We start from the raw sequence: 25,575 nt of genomic DNA on the forward strand, positions 1-25,575 counted from the left end.
CATCTGTGTCCATCCAGAAATTGCAAGGAAAGCCTAGGGTATGGAATTTAAACCACCCCAGCTAAAGTACAACGCTGCTTTGCACATTTCATTCTGAAGGATCATAAGTCTAACAATTTTGATCTGTTTTTTTTATTTGAAAATGTAGTATGTATTTTATAATTCAATAGGAATACAAAGGTCAGAATCACTATACACAAAAATTTGCTCATACACTATAGAAACATACTAGTACTACTACAGTACAGAAAATTCTAGATAGGAGTAAATAGAATTTCTGTTTTGGCTACAGAATTTAGCACATTTAACAGTCCTTTGAAAACAGTCAACTTCCTGAATATTCTTTTAATTTTTCTCTTTAATCTTATGGTCTTAATGTTCTTCTAAATATAACAGTATGGATACTTTTTTCCATGTTGCTGTTAATGACGAAAGAAAAATATCAGATGGAATGAATTTTTTAATGTGACCCAAAACAATTAGATTCTTCTTATATTACAGCTTTTTTCTTTTAATATATTTTTATATGGTTTTATTTAAACAGAATGGAATTCAATTGTGAAATTCTTTTTACAGAAGCAAAATCAACTTATTTGGTTTCAAAAATGTGAAAACACTTTGAAGTGTAAAACTTACTTTTAATCAAAAGAAAGGATTTTGCAAAGCTTAATTTTTACTATTTTTTTCCTTTACAAATGGAATATGTGCTGGGTCCAGTTTTGGGCTTTCCGCTACAAGAAAGACATAGACATACCAGAGAGAGTCCAATGAAGGGCCACAAAGATGATGAAGGGACTGGAGCATATCTCCCATGAGGAAAGGCTGAGAGAGCTAGGACTGTTAAGCCTGGAGACGAGGAGGCTCAGGAGGGATCTCATCAGTATCCATAAATATCTGAATGAAAAGTGCAAAGAAGATGGAACCAGGCTTTTTCCAGTGGTGCTCATTGACAAGAGGCAACAGACACAAACTGGAACACCGAAGATGCCACCTGAACATCCAGAATCAGATTTTTTACTGTGCAGGTGACTGCTCTGGCACAGGCTGCCCAGAGAGTTTGTGGAGTCTCCCTGCTTGGTGATACTCAAAGGCCATCTGGATATGGTCCTGGGCATCTTAATTTTACATATATACAAATGGAATACGTAAAAAAAAGAAAAAAAGTGTTACCAAACTTCAACATTTCTATGGCGCTCAGAGTTTCAAATTGCTCTGGCTCTTTAAGCTACTACATAGTATCTCAACTACAGAGCATACTCTTTGTGGTAAATACTTTATACAATCCCAAGGTTTATCTACTTTAAATTAAGCTAGCCCTCAGAAGCTTAACGTTTAAATCAGGATTACTTCTCAACCAAACCAACACAGGCTGCACTTGAATATTCCAAATCAATGCATGACTAACAGGACTTTTCCTGCCACAGAGTGGCTAAATTCAAATATAATCTTAGCTTCTACTTCCTTTATACAGATTAGAGTCAAAGACGCAGTAAACTTTGCTGCTTGGGTGAACTCTTTCTGATATCTTAATGCAATTTACAGTACACCCTGGGATAATCCTTTGTTCAATATTGCTGAAGTGGCTTTTTCACTGACCAGCAGTTTTGAGAAAAGATTTGGGCTTTAACAGTTTGCAATCATTAATTAAAATTGTTTACTTTGAAACCCATTTTCAATACATATAGCTGAACAAATGATTTTAAATATTTCCTTATGTGAATACTAATTTCTTACATTTCTTAAAATATATAATTTTGTCCAGACTATCCATTTAGTTAAAAAACAGTACCTTAAACAAATGAAACTGTCGTGCATATATGTATAGTTATGTACATGCATGCAAGCACCATTTTTGGTAATTTCAAGGAAAATATCAATATTTGATAACTTGGTATCAATAGAAATAACCTCCAACTTTGTCATCTGATAAAGAACTTTTTCATAACGTGAATGAATATGATAACGTAAGTAAGCATACTTAACCCTTACGAAACGTATCTTTCTGATCTCTCTTCATTATCCCTGCCCAGTAGGTGAGGGAAGGCAGCTTTCCCTAAGATGCAGAGGTTGACTCACTATTTTAATAGCAAATAAAATGTCTTTCCTCCATACTGCAATTTAAGGTCAACATTTGTATCATTCTTCAGGTTTTATTGATTGACCCTATTAAAGGAATCATGACAGCTTAACATTAGACCAAAACTGACAGAGACATGGTTAACTTTTTATTTTTTTTTCTCCCCCACCTTTCTCAGAACTGACAACAGAGGTAGGTAACAGTTCATACTTCTATAGTTAATATGACTGTTGTGTTTGTTCTCTTTTGCTGTGATATTAATACAGACAAGGGAAAGCCTTTCCTTATTGTATATATCCTTTGTTACTCATACTGAGCTGAATTCCTCTGGGAGGATGAATAACGATCACTTACTCAAAAACCCTGCACTAGGCAGCTAAATTAAATTAATTAAATATCCTGCATCTTTTGTCTGTTTTCAGTCATCTACATATCTTGATCAAATGAAGCAGTCTTTTTCATCTTCAATTTTTTTCATCACTATATACAGTGTATTTGGCATGTGTGTGTGCTTACAGTTTTTTCCCTTATTTTGGGGGACAATGCCTACCTGTGAGAACTCTCTAGCATCCCACTCCATCCTGGACTGAACTGAACATCGTGGTCTGGTAAACTACATCTACTGCTACTTTGCTGCGTGACAGCACAACAAAGCAGCTGGAGAATATTTCTGGGATTATTCCTTTATCTCGTCTTCAAATCCTGCTTAACCATTTTCTCTACTTTCATGTCTCCCCTCGCCACAGTATGTAAGCTACACATCACCTTTTCAATGTACTTACACCACACCTGTGACAAGGGAAGTATTTTTATTCTCCTTGCATTGATCTAGACTTAGTCTCTAAATGGAGGAAACCCCACAGCTGACAGGGAATTACCTTACCTTAGCCAATCCTGTGAACACTTCAATGCATTAAGAACTGAAAATGAGATAAAATTATCTGTTGTATCTGTTTGCCTTTCCAAAAACAGATCACAAGAATACCTGTGAGTTAATACCAGCCTGCTTTTGGAATAGGAACATTTAGCTGCTAAACTCCTATTTGCACAGAATTAAAGGCACCAAGTAGAGATTTCAAGTAGAAAAGGGCTAGTTTCAAAAATTGAAAGCTGAACAGAAGTTATTGTAAGCTGAAATGCTTCAGCTAGATAATTCTATAAGCATAAAAAATTCATTTTTTTCTTTTTTTTTTCTTTGAGAAAAAAAAAAGTGATGTAAGCAAATGAATTGACAACATTGTGCAGCAGAAGAAGTAAAACAAAATGCTCAGGCCAGTATTTACTGCATTTAAAGTAAAAAGTTACTGCAAATAACTTTGGGCAAAGTCATACTCTAACTTGTTATTTTCTCTTTTACAACTGGGAGTTTCCTTCCCATTCTCTTGAAGTGCAACTGAAGGAGGTCACAAATTCCCAGGTGGCCATCTTTTGAAAGCAACTTCTATTCTTGTTCCTCAGAGCTCCTTTATATCAGCACATACCCATGTCAAATATAATTGCTGAACACATAAAATTTCTTAATCAAAGAGAAGGCCCTAAAATGACCTAAATGAGTGGAACTAAACCATTAACTGAGTATAGCTCAGACTAGGAAATGGTCTAGAAAATATGCTGCCAGACAGATTGACTTCAGATAGCAGTAAGGAGAAAATGCAAGATCATTTCTGCAAAATTGTTATTTAATCTGCCCTGGAAAAAAAAAATGGATAAAATAGATTTTCCTTTATATTAAAATGTTAAACTAGATGTTAGATGCTTCTGTTGCTCTTGCTGTTTGGAAATCTTAATATACTAATTAGTAATTTTAAATTAGGTCAATATAAGATAACTGTCCATCAAATAGCCAAAGTGGGCAGACCTCCTCTTCTCCTCTTCAGCCTGGAGAAGAGGATGCTCAAGGGAGATCTTGTGGATGTGTATAAATACCTGAAGGGTATATATTTAGACGCAGACAATAATTACAACTTTCAAGCCATTGAGAAATTTTTTGGGACAGAAAGCTTTAGAACTACTGTGATGCGTGTGGTAAAAAAGTGACAGAAATCATTTCCTCCAATTACCTTCAGCATTCACGTAAACTGAGATTGAATATGGAATTTACTTGCAATGATGCTGGTAATCATAGTTTACTTCTTGATCTATACATTATTTTGCTTTCTTCAGGCTCAGGGTGGATCTCATCAAGGTGCATAAACAGCTGAGGGCAGGGTGCCAAGAGGACAGAGCTGGGCTCTTCGCAGAGGTGCCCAGCAGCACTGGGCACAACCTGGCATGCAGGGGGCTCCCCTGAGCACCAGGCAGCCCTTCTGTGCTGAGCGGGTGACTGAGCACTGACACAGGCTGCTCGGAGGGCTGTGGGGGTCTCCTCCTCGGAGATCTTCAAAAGCCACCTGGGCATGGGCCTGAGCGGCCTGCTCGAGCAGGGGGGTTGGACCAGATGGCCTCCAGAGGTCCCTGCCAACACTAACCATTCTGTGATTCTTCTTACAGCACATTTTACGTTGAGGGAAACAAAGAAACTAAAACTTCATTTTATTTCTAATGCATTACTAAAATGGAGAAAGCAGGATGGATTTTATCAGGTAGTGGCATAGCTAATCTACAGGTGGAAATAGGTACAGAGAGCTCAGCAGCTATGATTAATGATGAACATATCTGCAATGGAGTGACCCATACGCTAATACAGAAGTAATCCACAATACCTCATTTTATCTAGAGACTCCACCCAGGTGGTAGGCTTGGTATCACCTGAAAGATATCCTAGTTCTGATAATCAGGACAAAAAGTCAGAATACATTAAGCAAAGATCAGCTGTAAAACTCAATTTAACCTGCAGTGAAGTGTGAAATAAGAACTCCTGCTATGGTGTGGATGTCTACCCAACCATTTTCATGGAAAGTACGTTGGAAGGTATTACAGCCAAACTTTGCATCAAGAACTAGTATGTAGTCAAGCCAAAAGTATCAATCCTTTGTTTAGTCACCAACATTAAAGGTAAGTTAGTTAAGCTGAGGAAGAATGGTCTCATTTTTTCATTTGCATTTAACAGACATTTTCTGTAAATGTTTGCAACTACACAATCCATAACTGCAAGAATCATAAACTTACAACTAAGTGTTTTTCCTTTCCATAAAAGCGTGACCTACTACTGAAATTAAAGATAGAAAATGATGGACTTCATACTTATGTACTGTAAAAAATATACTGTAATATTTGCTCACACTTAATTTTTATCTTCTTGATAGATTGCTGCAGAAAATGTGTTGAGAAGTATCCTGTGTGTTATATTAAGGACCGATGGCGTTTTTCTACAGGCAGAAGTGATGATGAACACCTGTCAGCAATAAAGAGCAACTAGACTAACTAGAAGCTATCAGAATTTTCTTAAATTCTTTATCTTTACATAAAATCAGACCATGTGAGCAACTGCAGAGACTAGAAGGGAGTACTACTCTTATGGTGGTCAAGGTCAAAGTGATCATATCACAAAAACACAGATACAATCACGTGCTATTGGGTTTTACCCCATGTTTCAGCTCTTTTAGAAAACTGAAGAAAAAAGCTCCCCAAGAGCAGAGCCAGACAAGCTTTCCAGACAAAGCACTCAGAGCTCTCTGCTTGTTCCCATCTGCAGGAAGAACTAGTATTTTACTACTCCTACCTCATAACCAGGGGTAAAGATGGCTTTGGTTTTGCCACAGGTACATTAACAACCAGTTATTTATGCCTCTGGGATACTGGCTGATGTTGTATATGGTTCTTCCCAACTACAGAAAGAAAATCTAATACAATACAATCAGTATATGTAAATGTTCACCACTCTGACAGATAACAAACCACTTGTAGAACTTTTTGATGAAATGCAAGGGGGTGTTAGCCATGACATCTGTTCAGCTGGGGCCCTGGTTTTGAATGTAGCTGTGTGAATCTAGGATAATCAATTAGGCAGGGTGTCAGTATGCCAGCACAGATGTCCTCAGTCAATTGCAGATAATCATCGAGTTCTTTGAAATTTCCAGAGGAGATTGTATTACTCCTGGGACACCCTTGACCTACCATCGGGAAAGGTTTCCCAGATAAGAAAAATAAAAGGATCATATCGTTTCCTTGTGGAGCAGTATATATTGCAGGCTATCCATAACCTTCAAAGGGTTAGAGCAATGCACTGAGAGCTGAATACACACTGCAGTGCACAGGGGCAATGCCTTCCCATCTATCCTCAGTATGAAATCAAGACTTTATAGCATGATATGGAATACATCCAGGCACTTATTACAAGATATTTTCCCCTGACCTACATACTGTGACTGCCTGTCAATAAGAAATAAAAAAGTAGGGGATCAATGGTATCAGTGATACCAGCAGACATTTTCCCCTCACACATTTTTCATGGGAATGCCAGAAGCATCACAGACACACAGCTTTTGCAAGGTTAAAAAAAAAGGGGATTTTCATTTCAGTACATGCTTCCTCAGCATGACAGTTGCAACATACGTATAAGTATGTGAAACAAATGAGACTAAACTTTGTCTTGCATGGACTACAAGAAACATTTTAGCCAGCAGCAGTTTAAATTTTACTAGCATGGGTTTCAAAAACTTACTAAGTAAGAATAAAAAAAAAAACTAATTAAGCTTTTCCATATAATTCAGCTTCAAATATGTTAGAAATTTTATAGCGCTGATAAAGGATATTAGTGGTAACAGTTTGCAAACAAAGCTATGCTGGTTTCTTTAAAAGTACAGGACAACCACTGAATCTGGAAGAACTTCTTAGTAAGAAAAAAAAAAAGAAGCTCAAAGGATAATTATCACACAAACAAAAGCCAAAAATGCAAAAATGCTTATGACACAAAAAAAAAAAAAAGGGGAGCTGGATCCAGAGGACTATTTAGACCTACGGTCACCATATTCTGATTCTTAGCAATATTATGAAGACAAACTATACATTTGCCAGTTTTCTGTTAAAGGATCTATGGATGTGCAGTGATGAGACAAGCAATGGCATCAAGAACTTATTGGCAGCCGAAAGGATATGCAAGCAGTGGAGTTTTCAACTGAGTTGCATCTGGAAGACCTAAGGAAGGAAGAACTCCCACCTTTTCTGGAAATACAGTTTGCTGACTGGGTCAGCAGATTGAAAAAGCTGGTACTAGCTATTTGAGATGACCCCCAATACTGCTGATACACACCACAGAAGAAGAAAGCGAAGGAAAAATGAGACTTAATTAGAAAAGAAAGAAAGAATATACAACAAGACTCCCAGACAAAGATAAATACAACAAAATAGATATGCTAGAGTTAACCATGTCTATATTGCAGGCAGTGCTATGTAGCAGAGAGATAAACCAGCCAATCTTCATCTGGCTTGGATTTCAGTAGTCAATCAGTTGTGACAGCATAAAGCTCACCACAGGCTAATTCGTATATAAATAACTTCTGTGACTGTAGTTTAAATATATACAGGCTTACTCGGGTATGCATTGCCTCTCCTGTTTGCTGAGAGAGAAGTCACTCTCCACATAGATTTGCTGTTTTATGGCATGGTTAACTTAAAGCGGTGAGTTCCTAGCTTCCTGAATGGCATATAGTTTATAATTTTTGTTCCAATGAGCATTGTTCAAAGCCATACAAAACAAAACAAAAAAAACAATATTCTTTACTTTCTGGAGTCTTTGGATGGGGAGCTTTAATTTTTCCAGCAAAGTTGTGCCCCTTTCAGTGAGACTACTCTCAGCCAGGAAGAAAGCAGTCTAAGTGCTCTGTGAGGACAATGATTGTCTCTCTCTATTCTTAAGTATTGATTTAAAGTGTCAGACATTCTCTAGGTTACAGCAAATTGTTCATCCTACAGTCAGGCTGAAGAGACAAATATGTGAAAAATGAATCATACCACATATAAATTTTTGAGAGTTTGAGCATCCTACTGCATTGGTCAGTTTATATGACCGTACTGTATAATGATACTATTCACTTTGACACAAAAATATTGATGTATCAGTTTCTCTAAGATAAAACTACTTCAAAGTAAGGCTACATAAAAATGTTCTTATATGTTCTGTACAACGTACACACAAAATTGAGAAGTTTAACTTCTGCATTCTTTGGAATGAGAGAAATGAAAACAATCAGCTCTTAGATTGGAGCTTTGTGAGTGTCAAGAATCTGATGAGATGGAGAGTTTTATGCCAATGTCAGCTGTCACTGTCTTGAAGGGCTGATTTAATTGTTTGGACCAGGTTGGACCACCCTTATTCTATTAAGAGTGTAATTGATTTCACTGTGATTACTTGCAGAGAAAAGTCTTATCCAGTGTGTAAGAGATGCAGACTCCTGCCCTAGTGAACTATTGCAGGAGGACTATTCAGATGAAAATTACACTTTTACAAGTTTAGTTTCTTTTTTACATACACTGCAAAGACCATATCCTTCTGTTGTGCAAAATTATTGAATTTTTGTTCCTTCAGGAAACCTCAGAACATTGCTGTTAACCTATCTCCATCATGAATATTAACATATGCTTTGCCAATGTGTGACCTTCTAAGAGACACTAAAAGTTTTTGTTAGCCATGACAGCATTTCCAATAAAAGAGTGCTGGTGTTAAGACAGTCCAAGTGATAAACGAAATGCCTATTAAACCTTAATCGTAATTAATTATAAGTACATGTAACAACACTCATGTTCAGTACCATATAAAACAGGATTGGTTTCTATTAACACCTATCAATATGAAAAGTTTAGATAACAGTACAAATTAATACAGAAGAATGCTAAATGCAAAATCAATGAATTTCATCCAAGTCTGTTGAACAATGAAAGGATTTTAACACTTTTGTAGTTAAATGCCTGGTACATGTTGCCCTCTTGTGGAATCCGGGAAAAAGCGCAAGTTTCAAAATCATAATAAATAAAATGTATTGATATTTTAATGCCTGCAATGTAATGATTTATTAAATTCACGAAGTGAGTAGTTTATCATGCCAAGCACTATATTCTGTAAATTTTTACATTTGACAAATAAGCCTATGTAATTAACCATAGTAAATCAGGCCCAAGCACTGCAAGTTGTAAAAAAGCTTAGAATACCTTACCTATGACCAGTACTGTGTAAGACATGACATAAATAGAATCCCTCATATTTCACTATCACTCATGTTCTTTAAATTCAGAGTAATTAAAATATTATATTTCAAAGAATAATAAATGTAAATGTCTTTTTTCCATATATATTTAAGAGAAATATTTTCCTTAAGAACAAAATTGGGAATCCTGAATTAAACATTTCATCACACATTAGAGAACTGGAAAATAGATTTTAATGAAGCTAAAGGGAAGACTCATCGTCTTCAAATGTTGCTTAACATACTATTGGGATATTTTAGAATTGAACTGTACCTTATTTTTCCCAAGGAAAATTTCATTATCTAAGAATATGAATATTTCAATTCCTTTAGAATTTCTTCTAACAGAAGGTAAGTTATATTTAATACATTTGTGAAGCATTTAGGACAACTTCAGATACCTCCAAGGGGTGTAAGGGGTGGGGTTTTTTTATTTGTCCTTTTTTTTTTTTTTTAACCATTTCAATTTGATTTCAGACATGAGTCAGTTTACTACAACACTTGTACCCTTGATCAAAGATTTCCATCGCCTGTGAACAAAGGTCAGGTGTCCATGTTAATGTTATCGATGGCTGCTGATACTGCTGACAGCTAGGTGTCACTGATAGGTCTGCAGAATCTGATGGATTTAGTGTGACTGCTTTATTCTTCACCCACTGAGGTTTTATTTAGTTTAGAAAAAGCGGCTGAAGGGAGGTTGTGATTAGCTAACACATTTCAGTTCACCCTGTCCCATGACCCTTTTCCTAGTGCTGGCACAAACTAAACATTGTATCTTGATTTGCCTGGATGAAATCAATCCAAGGGGCAGGGGCTTCAGTGTTTAACAGGTTGGTATCCCTGGATTGTCTCGGAAAAAAGTAAATTTAAGGACATCTGAATTCTTTCAAATATATGAGATAGTTTATGGAGACTGAATGATTTGGGGGCACAATGACATTGATAAATATTTGGATGAATACAAGTCTTCAAGCTTTATTTTGTTTCTAGCAGCTCCGTCTTTTCTCCCATCTGCAGTTTCTGGCTACAGCTTCTGTCTGCACTAGGAAAACAATGATTAATGGTCATCCTATAAGCTGAGGTTATGTTGACTGATAAGGACCTAAACCCCTTGCTATCATCCTCAGATCAACCTTTTCTAGCACAGTTTTCTAAGAAAAATCTGGTATTTCCTGACCTCTTCCCTACTTCAGCATTTTACTTAAAACATACCTTAAATTTAGTTCTGTGCTTTTATAGTACTAGAATGTGTGTGCTTATGTTTGTGTGTGTTCATATACATGTGTATATGTATTCTAACATATACTCGTACATGCTTAATGGATTTGAGTTATCCCTGCTTCACAGAAGTCTATTAACACAAATAGTATCTGCAAATTTTAAATTTTTATGGCTTTTACATCAACAAACATATAACAAAACATAATTGTAGTGTTGTTAAAATAGGAAAAAAAAAGTGATGTTTACGCCAATATAACACAAGCTGACAAGGTGGTCAGGCTGAAGAGTTTTTGTTTTTGTTTTTGTTTTTGGTAGGAATTGTTTATCAGTGCTAGTCTGATCAATTCTTTGAGCTGACTGACCACGTAGCTTCACAAATATTAGTGCTGGCTCAAAGGAAGCAGAAGGGATGCCTGGCAGAGGCACTAGGGAGAAGAACACAACTTTTTGTCAAAGTTGTCAATTTACTTCGACTTCATCGAGATGTGAAGCAATACCACAGTTAGATGACCTGTGTGAATTGAGGCTTTAGTGGTTTGAGGTCAATAATGCCCAGACTTTAAGCCTAAAACCACCTACATATATCAGAAAGCATTAGGCTCTCATGTTCACAAAGAACAACAGTACTACAATACAATAGCCCCTGCCCTTTCGACTAGCTTCTTAAACTTTACTTGTGAAGAACCATTGTGTAGCAGAACTGATCTCCACACCAGAAAGGTATGGATCATGAAACTTCAGGAGCAATTATCATAACATTCCAACCGAGGATAAACGAAAACATATATTACGGTGACTGCTTTTATAGTGTTGCTCAAAAGCAGACATAAATACAGCACTGGTAACTCTAGTAATATCCTGGTGGCAATTGTTCTCACCTCAAATGGCAAAACATATTTCTGATTTCTCACTTAACCATTTAAACCTTTATCTTATCTACCTGGTAAATCATCTTGGAAAGTACCATTTACAACCCAGAGTCACGAAAGACCAGCCAAGGTACTTGGTATTTCTAGTGACTCTGACAAGTCATTAATGCAAAGCAGAAAATCCTAAGTGCACTTTTTCCATTAAAAATAAATAAATTAATTAAATTAAATGAAAACTAGTCCTGCATACACAGTACATTAACAGATATCACAAGATCAGAACAAAAATAAATATAAGTGAAATCTCTGTAGTTGTTTAAAATAATTTTTGGGTTATCTGCAAGCCAGAAAGAGGCAAATCAGTGTTAGCATTTTGGGTGTTCACCAGCCTGATAGCTTGCTCAGCGTTTTTTTTTGTTTGTTTTTGTTTTTGTTTTTTTTTTACTATAATGCTATTAGAATTTCCTAGAGGGGTAGCCCTATCCTTGGATTACTTCTGCAGAGGAGAGTTAAAGAGTGTTATACCTGCAGAAAATGAGAGGTGAAGAAGTCTGGTGTCTGATCCAAGGAAAATATAGGCAGTATTCAATTCAGCAGCCAGTGTGGGGAGAGGGTCCTAACCTCCAGCATGCCTGCCAATCTCCTTCATTTCCTGACAGCTTTTGGGGAAAAATACTAAAGACTGTCACCACAGCAGCTTCATGAATTCATGAGAATTTGTATTAGAAGAATAGGATAAATCTCAGAAAGTTTGTCTGAACTTGAATGCAAAAGAAAGGAAAAAAAGGTGGGATTCTAAGTTCATGCTTAGAAAGCAAATGGTCAGGAAAGGTTAAGCCTATTGTAAGCAGGAATTAAGAAAAAGTCATACGACATCAGAATTTCCCCACTGCTGCTCAGCACATAAGTGACTAGTGTGGTCTGTGAAACTGTCCGTTGATTTTCAGTGATGACTAAATTCGTAATCGATTAAGTAAAGTGATGACTATGTGAAACACAGAAAACATTTCCTCATTTGCTCTTGTAACAATTCTTTAGCTCCTTACATGTTCAGAAAAACAGGTTTTCAAACACAACAAACAGAAGTGGTTTCTGGTTTCTAAATGTCACTGAGTAACACAGTAATACAAGCTGTTACTTGCAAGTCCCTTTTGCTAACACAACGATCAGCCCAAGGACTATTAAAGTCTGCAAAAAATCCCTTTGAGGACAAATAAAAGCCATTCTGTGTACACAAAGTACTTTCAGCTGGACAAAACATTTCATGGGTCATGATCAATGTCTCATATCCTGATAAATTTAGATTAGCAAATGTACTCCTTTCCAAAGGTGGGTGGAAAAAGCTCCTTGTTCAATAGACCTTCCAAAGGCTGGATGTCTCAAAAAGCCTCTAAAATAGCTTAGTTTTTTTTTTTTTTCTTTTTTTCTTCCCTTCGAGAAATCAATATGCTTTAAAACATTTTACCTTCAAGAGTTACTGCACTTAAAAAAATGTATTAGATGCAGGAATGTTCCTCCAAATACTTTCTAATTTATCTCCCCCTTATCCAATGTTATTATATCCAAAGATAATAAAACCCAACATTGCGTTGGGGTCCTATTCATGTTCAAAACATAGTTTTCTCTCATGTATCCATTTTTATTTTTGGTATACAGAACTCAAAATATTTTTTACTTAATATGCCTCATGGGGGTACAAAGGAGTAAGAGGACAAAACATTAGCCCCACTGACATTCTTTGTGCTTTCCAGCTAACAAAAGATTTATGTGATATTTCAGTCTTCTGCCGACTTTGCTTCATAGTGAATGCTCATTTTTAGCAAGTTTACAACTGAAATCAATGTAAAACTCTCTGTTCTCATTTTGTTTGTTAGTCTGTTAAAGCAAAGATCTGCAGTTACATCTTGGTAGAGCAATACCTAATGTTTTGCTGTGCTGACTGCTAGTTCAATTATTCTAACAAGGTGTCTATGAGGAAGGCATTACTTAACATACTAAAGCATTTTATCCCATTTCTGTTCTAAAAATGAATAAACAGAATGATTTGCTTGAAAACCTGGTTCCTGAATGCATTAGGGACAAGGAATTTGTCTCAAAAGTCTCCAGAACTCTTTATTCGGTTCTAAATTAGTGTATTAGTCTTCAGCAAGAATTAAAATGGGCCTCATGTTAAACCCAGTAACAAAACGAGATTACACTTCTTTAATCAAAAGATTTATAGCTTCTCTGTCACTTCTGGCTATCTGCAGCTTCTACATCTTCTGCTCTTCACTGTTATCACACTAAGTCTTATATATCCACTGAACATGATGGGTGACAGAAGCTATCATCACAGTTTGTGGTATCCCATACAAGACCACTTATGAGGTAAATGAACAATATGATAAAGAAGAGATTCTGACCAAAATACCAAGGGGTTCAACCTCTTTCAACTGATATTTACATAGGCTTAGGAATGTAAATTCTAAACTAACAAAATTGCTTACATAAAGTATGATTCATTTTATTCACTCATATCAAGAAAACGTAGAAAGGAACAGATACAGTTTGCCCAGACTATCCTTCCCTCTCCCTGGCAAGACCAGCCTTGGCTGCACTGACTTGCCAGCCTGTGCCACAGTCCTGGAAAATGAGTCTGGGTGCAAGTTGAAGGGAGAAGCAGCAGGCATTGCTGGCATCTCGTATCCACTGTTCCCCACCTCATGGCTATAGGCATGGCAAGCCTAACGCTAAACACTTCTTGCTATTCAGCCAGCACTCTGTCAAAGCACTACTCCACAGCAGCTGGGAGAGCAAAATTTATGTTTGCCTACATTGTTGAGAAGCCCTGAGTCAGCTCTGCTTGAATGATCCCTCATGATGAAAAATCTACACCTCATACTTTGCCTCCTTCCCTCCCTCCCTTTTATGTTCTTCCTTTTACCTGGCAGTGTTCTTCCTAATTGGATTTGGCAACTTCCCCAATTCTTGTTCCACATTCTCTGGCATCGTTTTCAAAATAAATATATCTAACATCATGCCTCCATTTCTAGACCTCTATCCTTTGTTTTCAGATTGCTGGCTTTTAACGTATGAGCCAAATCCCAAAGTGGTTTAAATCAATAGTGTTCCTTAAGAGTTGCTTTAATCACTTTCATGAGACACGTATGCCATTTCTAGGACCAAAGCCACAACTCATTGAAGGAATGACTTTTAAAAAATACCACCATCAGCTGAGAAGTGCTGTGAGCATCTAGAGATGTCGGAATGTGCACAATCAGCTAAAAACACCCAGCAGAGCACAGCAATGAACTCTGAAATAAGAGAAGAAATCAAGTCATATCCCTCTTTCCAGCTGCCCGCAAATCACCATTATCTCCATCTACTACAGGGCTCCAGCCCTTCATGGCTGATGATAATCAATAGCACGGACAAGAGAATAGAGCTTTGCATTAGTGTTGCCTGCATAAGAGCTCCAATGGGAGGGGAAGGAAGGAAAAGGTCAGACACCTAACCCACCTTCTGGTACATAAAACCATATCAAAAACAAGGGAAAAAATACCACCAGACCTACTAAGGAATATCATGGGCTTAATTTACAAAGAAATTTTCCATCCTTGAATAAAGTTACACCTTAAAGAAACATATAAAGCAAGTTTGTTCCAGCACTGTATTTTAGGAAAAATAAATAAATAATAAAGATACAAATTCCTTCTTCAGTTTGCATGGAGGTTTTTTTTCTTTTTTTTTTGATTTCATTTTTATCTCTGTATATTTCCCTTCCATAAACTTTACAAATAAATTCTCCATGATCTCCACGAGTGTTTCTGCCACAGCAACAAGCAAAAAAGAGAAACTGTCCTAGACACTGATCCCCCTTTACGTCTTGTTGTAATTAATTTCTAAGTATGCTACTTGTTTATGAGTGGCACCAGGACTGCAGGAGATGGCTACAATTCACAACCCACCTCTACTTGCCTTTGGAATGGAGAAATTCTACATCTGTGCTTGGCTGGTGCCAGCTTGGCCTGGGCTAGGTGCAGCCGCAGTCAAGATGTAGTCAAAACATCTGAATCAAAGCTGCACCAAAAGCTAATGGAACATAGATTCCAAAGAAATATATCACATTCCAAAATTGTCTCTTGTGAAACTTCAAATTTCTGTCTGCTACTAGCAGATTACCTCTCATAGCAGAAACATAGCAGATCTTGATTTACCCTCTCTTTTCTTCCTAAAAATATATCTAGAACCTTTAATGAAGAAACAGAAATACTTTCTGTTCATGAATAGAAATTGCAAATAAATCATTAAAAAAAAAAAAAGGGAAAAAGATTACTTTCAGGTAGCAGAGATGGGAGTTGCCTGCTCACTGTCTGGGCAAGGGAACAGCTATTCAGGGAACTGCTTGGGGCTGGCTTCCAGTCACAACAGACGAGGAAATGGGAACCAAGACTGTATGCAAGGGCCCACCCACAAAAACGCTATGAACAAAGACAAGTCTATGGGACCTTCTTGGTTTTATTCTGCATGATCTAGAGTTTGACTAGAGCACAAGTATTTAAAGAGAAGCATCTTAAAATACATTGTCTCAATACACTAATAAGAAAACTACTTCTTTAGGCAACAACAGCCAGTTGAGAGGAAGAGGGATGGGGAGCTTCTTCTAAGTGGAAGACATAGAAATAGTCTGTACGCTGTACATCTAAGTACATACTACAAGTCAATGGTAACCTGACCTTCACATAGAACATGTAATGTCTAGCAGCAGAATTAGGGTTGGACATCAAAATTTCATTTCTGGTTACTGATCTGTGAAATTCTCCAAGACTACAATAGAGATTTGAAGAAGAAAATGAATAACACCAAAAGAAATATTAGTTAAATAAACTAAGATATTTAATGAAGCACAAGATACATCTTTTATTTTACAGATTGATCCATGCATCTACAGATCTAGTATTTCAGAAAATGCTATTAACAATAGGAGAAGACTGTTATTTACAAATAGAGTAGCACTTCTCCTCATGGACTTATTAAAGAAGGCAACAGTATTTACAGGAAAACAAGTTGCAAAAAGTTTTTTATTAAGCTAATTTCATGTTTGCAAAGAAATAACATTTCTTTAAAGTGGTATGTCTATAAGCTATGTATGTTTTCCATTTTTTTTCTTACTTAATATTGAAAATTTTCTGAAAATTGAAAAATATGCCAGTAATGATGATGTTATAAGTTATAAAACTTCAGCTGTTTGGAGTAGCAGAGATTGAATACTGAGTAGATGCATTGCTGACACCTTGGAGAGTCAGTCACATAAAAGTATTAGTTTCATTCTGAAAATTAAATAGTCTCATTGATTTTTATTGTCCTCATGGAAAAATGCAAAATAGAATCCAATAATGATAAATGGATTTTAAAAACATGTTTTTACCAATAGCCAAACACAGCAGTAAGAGCTATGTTTATTTACAGTATATAGTTTTGTAACTGTAACTTGAAATTAAGAAAATATTTAAGCAGCTTGAATCAGACAAAGAGACGCTTCACCCTGTGAAGCTGTCTGCACAAATTCCTTCCTTGCTGCAGCCCAACTCTTTGTAGTACACATGTGTATGTGTACACATAGCTTGCAAGACAAAACTGTACACCTTGATTACATCTGGAATATGATGATGAAATGACTGCAAATATTGAAAAAAAAAACACAATGATTTACACTTTGAATTTATAGTCTTTTACTACTAATGTGTCAGGGGGGAAATAAGGCTCTTTAATTACTACAGACTGGAATAGTCTGTAGTCAGGCAAGGTACTGACTTACACTGCTTACCAGTCTTCTCTGGTGCCCTATCTTTGACCTTCTTAAAGAGACATTTCTACCCAAGAATTAAAATAAATAAATAAATATATATATCTCTTCCTTTTCTTCATTTCCATTTTCCCTCCTCACCAGCCCCTTGAGCAGTGTGTTTTCCCATTTCTGCTCAGCTTGTTCTCCCAGCCCTCCTCCCATGTTCACTAACTTGCTGAGTGAGCATGAACAACCTACAGTTCATACTGTTGATCTTCCCTCCTGACAGGATGATCAGCAGAATTTGAGGTGTAGAATGTTAAGAAATAATACACATGTGTGTTACAAGAGTTAAGGGGTAACTCCAGTAGTTTATAGCAGTAAATAAGTTGAGAGAGCCCTTTCCATATTGTTCTTCAAACATACCGGGGGGAGAAAGGCTGGTGGGGCACTGAAAATGTATGGATGCCTGCAAATGGCAGCTGTGCCAGGAGTTACTGGAGGGACAATGAAGACAGAAAATAAAATTTTTAAAAATAATAAATAATAATAATAATAAACAATCTTTACATGTTTCTTCTGCAGCCACGGGAAGACACATGTTGGATGAGGAGGGAGAAAGGAATCAGAGCCAGACAGCTTTACTTATTGGCATGGCTCCTATTCTGTCTGCTGCTCCACAATAAATCAGTCTGTTGTTCTGAACTAAGGGCAAAATACTCCCTCCGTTCTTTTGTCTTGTTCTCCTTCAGAGTTACATAATGTTTGTTTGAAGTTTCCTGCAAAATACACACTGTATGCTTGTTTAAACATACTGAGTGTTTTGCTGCAGACCACAGCGATGAAGAAAGGCTGGAGCTGTGCTCTTCCCGAGAGGCATTTGGAGGCATTTGGTCCCTCTCACACTGGAAACGTTCTCATTCTCTGGACAATAGCATGAAAGCTTATTATTTTAGCATTATTAAAGTGGATATCAAAGCATCTTTAAGCCTATTTTAAGACAAAAAGTGAAACTTTTTTTGTGCCTTTTTTCTCCTCTCTGTTGGTGCTCATTATGCAATCTTTTTTTTTTTTTTTTATGCATGTGGAGAATTATCCAGTTAAATGCTTAAAAATTTTGATTCAAAATGACAAAGCAATTGGGTATGCAAATACAGAACCACAAAGGATTTGAGACTACTGGATAGCAAACATAGCATCTCTTCTATTTGAGATGCAAATTTTCACATGAAGCATAAAAATTTTCTGCAGTTGACTAGAAAAATAACAGCTATTTTGTGCCATTTCAATACACATTTGAACATATTTATCCATCAGTTTTTACTACTGTGTAAATAACGTATACATGCTTGACAATTCTGAATAAGTATGTTGACTTCGACTTAAAAACAAATAATCCTGTTTATCTGTGAAAAATACAGACACAATTGGATGTTGAGAAGTTATTATGAAAGGAATGAAGACAAGGCTGGGTGCTGAGTGTTTTAAAATGCAGACTATATGAGGTATTTTTGGATAACTGAACCCAAACCAGTTCAAATCAATTGAACTGAATGGCTTCAAGAATACATTTGCACATATTTGACTTACTGAATAAGGACTCTGCACTAGCAGTAGTCAATTTTCTTAGATAACTTGTAAATGCAACAATGAACATTCTGTCCTTGATTTTTATGTACTATATATTTTTGATGTAGTTCATAAGCTACTTCATACCAGAAAATAAAACATAAAAAGGTTAAAGATTGAATGTTTTAAAATATAAATAACACGTTTGACAGAGCGAAAACAAGCAAAGACCCTACTCTATAAATACAGTTAGATTTTAAAATTATGAGGCCCATCTGACAGAAAACAAAACAAAGCAGGTTTTTTTTTTTTTTTTTACTTCCTAAGTATACAAAATCTATAAATAGCAGCAGACAAGATCATATTTTCCAGAGAGTAGAAAAAACACTGGATATCTGTGGACTACAGCTGAAAGGTGAGCTACTGCAGAGCTGCAGAATGCTGTAATGCTTTTTGGGCTGCAGCTGAAGCAGCTCTTTGAGGATGGGCCAATCCTTCACTGGAGAAGAAGAAAGATGAAAACTTGTGGTACGCTAGAACAAAGCAAGCGTGTGAAAGATGAAATTACCAGTCAATGTACTTCAAAATGTTAAAACTAAAAAGAAATGCAGACAAATAAGATTTGCTTGCCTCTCTTCAAAACAGGAAAGAAAAAATAGGTGATGTCATTGGCATTTTAAAATATGCTGAGAAATGTTAGGAAAAACTTCATGATCGCCCTGTTTTTTCCATGAGGTCTTATCATTGCCATTTGAAAAGGGAATACAGACTTTTTTTCAATTGTCCCTAATTCTTCTAGTTACCACCAGAGACCAAAACCGATCCAAACCCAATGGAAATGTGGAAGTGTGTCATCACCTAGTAGATGCAATGTACACTTTCCTGATCCATCCTTCTGGAGATATGCGCTATACTGTGCTACTCAACATGCCAACAGGATATTGTAATCCAGTTTATTTTCATCCTTTCAGCTTTTCTCATGGAAAATAACCAGAAAACTTCTGGGCTCAAGTATGACGGATTTGAAGCCTATGTTATCTATATATCCTACAATGTAGCTTCAAAACAAGAGTATATCATGGCCTTCACATGCATGAGATGTAAACTTTTATTAATTGAATAAAAATAATAAATAAAATCTTACTGTGCCTTCGTGCAGTTCAGTGAATGTTATCAAAATTTGGAAAAATAGCTGATTTGTATTATTTTTGAATGCTTATCTCTTTTTACTACTTTGCATATGTAAATAAGAAGCAACATCACTGTCTTCTTATCATGAGATGCTCATTGAATAATTTCTATTCAATTAAATTGACAGTTTATTACAACATTGGTTAAACACCATAATGACTTTATGAATACAGACCCACAGCTGAATAGTATCACTGTAAAAAAACAGTTGTATTGACATAGTTTATCCAAAAGGACCCTAAGCAGTCTCACATTCCAGAGGAATACAGCAATGATTGAGAACACAGTATCAACATTTTGCTAAATACTTTAAAAAAGGAAGTAAAAATAAAGTTGGCCTAACTGGATAAGCTATGAAAGTATGGACTGTACTAGATAGAAGAAATGGAAAAACATACCATAATTTTTCAGAGCTATCCATATATCTATAATAATGATATGTTCTCTTTATCACCTTTTATTTATTTATTTATTTATTTATTTATTGAGATGGTGCTTTCAGAGAACAATGTTCAGGGATGGACCAAAGGTAGTACTAACATTTGGTAAGTAAGACTAGTGGCACCATGGAGAATCCATTGTGCATATCAAACACTAAAGTTTTCTGGCATTTTATGGAATTCTTCTATGATTCATTCATAAATTTTGATAAGATTGAAACATAAGAAGAAAACATTTCAGACTTCAGAATAGGAAATGAGCTTACTTTAGTCTAAAGAAAAGGTCTTTCAATAATTGCAAACTAGTCAACTCCACCAAGTGAAAGGTTATGGGATGGATTTTGCTGTTTATGGATCTGAACTTTATTAAGCATAAAATGTGTTTCTTTAATTTCTTTGCCCTCAAATTTCCTCTGAATTGCTTTTAATTGCCTTTATTCTTCCATTGTTTTCTCTGCCTCCTAGCATAGCAGGGGTAATAGAAATACTTTCACTGCTTCCACTCTAGTGGTACAGTGCTCATTAGCAATTCCACCACTGATTTACTTGCAATCTGCAAGTAGTCTTCCATCCAGGAACTAGAATAGCAGGGGACAGCCTAATTTCCTGGATAAAATGCACTGTGATCCCTAACATAGTCAATGTCTTTCCTTCCTGCCATATCCTTTGGATATGTGTGCCATACCATATATTTGGTATTGTAAGCCAATACCAAATACAAGAAAAAATCATATTTAACTTATATGGTTTTTGTTCAAGAGTTTTTCAGGGGGAACACTGAGACAGAAGGCTGTGCTCTACCACGGCTTCTGGTTCAATACTTTTCACACTTCGCACAGGCAAAAGTAATCTGTCTGTTACAGAAGGCCCCATCTTGTTGGATTTGGAAAATCTGCAATGATTTTTTTTTTTTTAGTTTTAAAAGCCCATATAAACAACTAATTATTCAGAAATCAAACATGACACAGATACGAGTATGAAATTCTCCAAAGTAAACAGTCTGAAAAACAGATAAAAATCTGACAGCTAATTATCTAAAGTGCTCAGTGCCTGTTTAAGCCAACAGATACTGTCTAAAGAACATCTGGACTCACTCCTGAAATACATTTTCTATTAAATAAACAAAGGAGAGTTTAAAATCATGTGACTGCAATAAAAAAATTTATAGCTCCGAGTGAATCTACAGACAAGAGCAGCTCTACTCAAGAAAACAAAACCCACTACTTGTATTGAGTATTTTGTCACTTTTTTTTTACAATTGTTTCATGCTAGCACATGCTTTTTCTTCATTTCATTCATATTTTTATATGTTTTATCCTAAAAAGAAAACAGTGCCCTAATCACTTCGATGAAGTCGAAATTTGATGCTTTCAACACTAGATGGCAGGGTAAGGCCACAGTTAAGCAGCTGGACAAGGCGGCACCTTAAGTCAGCCGGCATGGAGCACTTCAAAGTTACCAGCTGAAACGTTTTACCCGATTTTTCTATGAAAGTTGTCATTAGGTACACAAAAACCTATATTCTCCGCCAGAAAAGAAAACCTACGAGTGTCACAGAGGTAGGTTCCTCTCTGCCTTTGCCCTGTGTCTGTCACTCGGGCCAGGACGCGACCTGCCCAGGCCGAGGGGCACCTGGAGCTATAATGGCAACCCTGAAACCAAATCAAGACTGCAAGGGTTCAAGCAGAAAATGACTACCAACTGAACACAGAATTTAGGATTCAGCCTGAAGCACGGATCAAAGAAAGGGATTTGTCTTTCAAAGTTGTTAAGAAATCTAACAGTAGGACACAGAAACATTTCTCGAACACTAAGCGCTGAAATACAGAAATAAGCAGAGGGATTACAAAGACCTCTTCCACTCCCTCCTCCACGTGAGGCTGCACTTCAACTCTACCTTTAATTCTTGCATCTGTGGTGGCCAAAGGATTTGCATGAGAACAGCAACGCACCAATTCCAGCCTGGACACGTCATGTAGTATCACAAAAAAGCAATGTGTACAGACATTATCTCCTTAGGAGGCCTCTAAGCATACAGTACATAGAAACAGAAGGCAGATATGTCGCAAACTAAGGAAACAACTGGTCAGCGGAGGGCTGCTGAGCTTCTGCTAGGCGGAAGGCAAGCAGCTGCTCCAGCTGCTCACCCAAACGCCTTTCAAAATCAGATGGCACAGTTACCATTTACAATCAAACATGCTATCTTTTGCAAGTAACTCACGTTACATAATTTCAGGCTTGTAATATTGTATATATAATATTTCAGGCTTAATGCTGAATCACAGGCTGGAGATTGTTGCTTTGGAAGTATGAAATTGTATTCTCCTAGGAATCAACATACAAGCATGCAAACTGCCAATAAATGGGAGGCAGAAAGGGAGGGAGGCAGGGACAGGAGGAGGGGAGAAAAGGGGAGAAAAGGGAAGATGAGAGGAGAGGAAGGAAGGAACCCCACTCTATATATGCCCCTGGCTGTCTGTTCTGTTGTTCCTGTTTCACCTCATTCATTACTCACTATTTAAACGGTACAATTAACTGGAATGAAGAAGTAATTTTCAGATGAAATGGGTAGAAATAGTAAGAATATGATTGGACTTCCAGCTCCACTTTCTCCTGGGCTGCTAACCCCACCATCCTGCAGCTGAGATGTGATCAAAACCACAATGGTTTTGTCAGCTTTGAAGTTCCTCTTTTTACAATTCCCCCGGTGCTAGCCAAACAGCAAGAAATGGGATGGAACTCCAAAACCTTCCAAGGTGATTAAGAAATGGTCACAGAGAAAATCAGATTACTATACCCAAAAAGAACTGTGGTTGTATTCTTTTTCCTCACAGATGCTTGCAGACATTGCACAAAAGTAAATTCAGAATAAATAAATAAATACATCCTTTCATAATTGTTCATAGCTGAGCTATGCAAGTCTTTATTTCTATGTTTTGACATTGCCTGGGTTAACTATACAGTGCAAGTTGACCCCTCACATGCTTCAAAAACAGACCAAGGGGATATGATTAATATCAAAATCTCATAATTACAACCATAATAGTGATTAACATCATCTTTCTTTCTCTGGGATTAATTAGCTGTATAGCAACTGAAATCAAACTACTGCAGAAGTAGTACAAGGGGGAAAGAGATACCCGAAATCCTCATAATCAAGGAGGCTGTAGATAGTTCAATTTTTAATTTTTATATCACTCTCCTTTCTTATGGCTCATCTTACATACCAGACCACTTTCTTTCAACCCTTTCTGTACTAATAGAGCACTGCACTAACACTGCAATGAAGGTAATTTCACGGCTTCTCATGTTGCTCCTAGCTGTTTCAGAAACATTACTTTTTTTTTTTTTTACCTGATGAGAATAAACCTACTGTTTTTTCACCTTATATTCCAGTCTCTTTCCAGCAGATACATGATGTTGTGACCTTTTATAATGTTTGTGCACTGTCTGGCACAGAGATACTATCACACAAGTAATATGTACTATAAACAATAGAAATTAAACACAATGACATTTATATACACTTTTAATTACAAAGGTCATTCTGCTAACGTGATTTTTCTACAGTGAATTATTTCATCCCAGTTTTCTCTTCCAAAGGAAAAAAATGATCAAATTAGTTGCTACTGTAGTCAGTTGGCATAAGGTTCCAAGTAGATCATCTGTTTGGGTCTGAGTACTTCATAGATGGACCAACATATGACCTGTATGCTGTAGAGCACCAGGGTGAAAAATGTTGGGAACACTTTGATGCCCACAGTTTCCACTTTTATCTGCCAAGTTCAAGAACCTTCACATTGCACCCAGCACAACATTCTCTCTCATATTTTGAAATACTAGTTGACTAACATGTTGACTGGGTTAATAACAATAATACATAAGATGAATAACAAAAACTATTCAAGCAATAGCAAAAACTATACAACTATACTCAAGAATAGCAAAAACTATTCTCTGTCAATTTTAACACAGGAGCTATGGAGCAGCTATAGTAGGTGGCAGCAAGTGGAAAATTTTTATCCCCTGAAATACATTATTTTTCTCAAAAGCCAAGGAAAACCTTGTACTTACTGCTACAAGATAGAGAATATGTTAAAAGCTTACATGATTTAAAATAAAATAAAATAAAATAAAAGTTTAGACAAACTAATGAATACCCCATCCATATGGCTATTGAAGTGAGATACTCCTTTGGGCTCTAGAAATCCCTTGGAGTGTCACGGGGAGGTAGGCTTTCCTTGTTTTTCTATTGCCTATGCATTCACTATTGGCCATTTTTGGATTTGATGTACCATGATAGACAGACCATTGATTGATTCTGTGATAGTCTTTTGTATACTCTCATTAAGCTTCAGGGTACTTTGATGACTCACATGTTAACCTAGATCAATTATTTCAAGGATTGCTATATTATTTAGTTAGAGACACAACTTCACACTCATTTATTTAAAAAAATATATATTTAATAAGTACTGGGTACAACGCTATCATGGGTTAGTTAGTCTAGGAAAATCACTAGCTTTCCCCAGCTTTCATTCCTTTTTTTTTTTTTTTTTTTTTTTGTATTTCAATTCAGATTAGGGATAGTTCCTAACCAAATTGATGAGCTCAGTTAATACTCTAACCATGGATAAAAACATGTCATCCTCACTAATAATGAGTATAAACTGAAACAGCTTTTAGTTTTATTAAACTAAATAAGACTTCTTGGACAGTAAAATATTATTTAAACTGATTAAGCAAAGCAGAGTTTGTCAGTGTATGAGTTAGTTCATGTTATTTTTATTTCGCCTTTCTGAACCCAGAAAGAATAACTTCAGCTGTAATTTACTACTGGAAGCTGATAGCAGTTTCTGACTTAAAGTAATGACTTTGCTAGTTACTTACAGGAGCTTTTCTGGTTTATTTTGAATGGAAACACCTTGTCACTGGTAGTTACAGAAACTGCCTACATCCACCAGCTTTGTAAAAAAAATTCAGGCCCAATTAAACTTCCAGAGCAGTCTCTATAAATAAACGCAATAAAAATCCAAATCCCCTGGAAAACCTTGTATATTACTCTCTGACAGGGGAATTCAGACACTCAGCTCCTCCGGCGCTGCTCGTGATAAACAATGGCTTAAATTCTTGAGCAATGCTGGGGCCAGCACGGCCACAGAGCGGCCAAATGAAATGAGTGGCAAAAGCAAAAGCTCTGCTCTCAATACCAGCCACTGTGGCTTGCTCAGCCGGGCACGTGAGCACCAGCAGCTTACGCTGACCCACCAGGCCGACACGCCTGGAGCAGAGGGATGTGCTCCTCTTTGCACTCCCTTCT

The 25,575-nt window shown here is 36.6% G+C and overlaps 1 protein-coding gene and 1 long non-coding RNA gene across 3 annotated transcripts in view; one reads left to right on the forward strand and one right to left on the reverse strand.

The window, feature by feature from the left end:
- ROBO1 (roundabout guidance receptor 1) overlaps positions 1 to 25,575 on the reverse strand; it is a 702,920-nt gene that overhangs the window by 566,537 nt on the left and 110,808 nt on the right. The gene's annotated exons all lie outside the window — the stretch shown is intronic.
- On the forward strand, positions 1,128 to 24,905 carry LOC308193828. The gene is made up of 2 exons (XR_013949962.1): positions 1,128 to 5,071; positions 5,323 to 24,905. It is a non-coding gene; the product is annotated as an uncharacterized lncRNA (long non-coding RNA).

The sequence above is a fragment of the Anser brachyrhynchus genome, assembly GCF_964034855.1.
Source record: "Anser brachyrhynchus genome assembly, chromosome: 1".
In the NCBI taxonomy this organism is placed as follows: Eukaryota; Metazoa; Chordata; class Aves; order Anseriformes; family Anatidae; genus Anser; species Anser brachyrhynchus.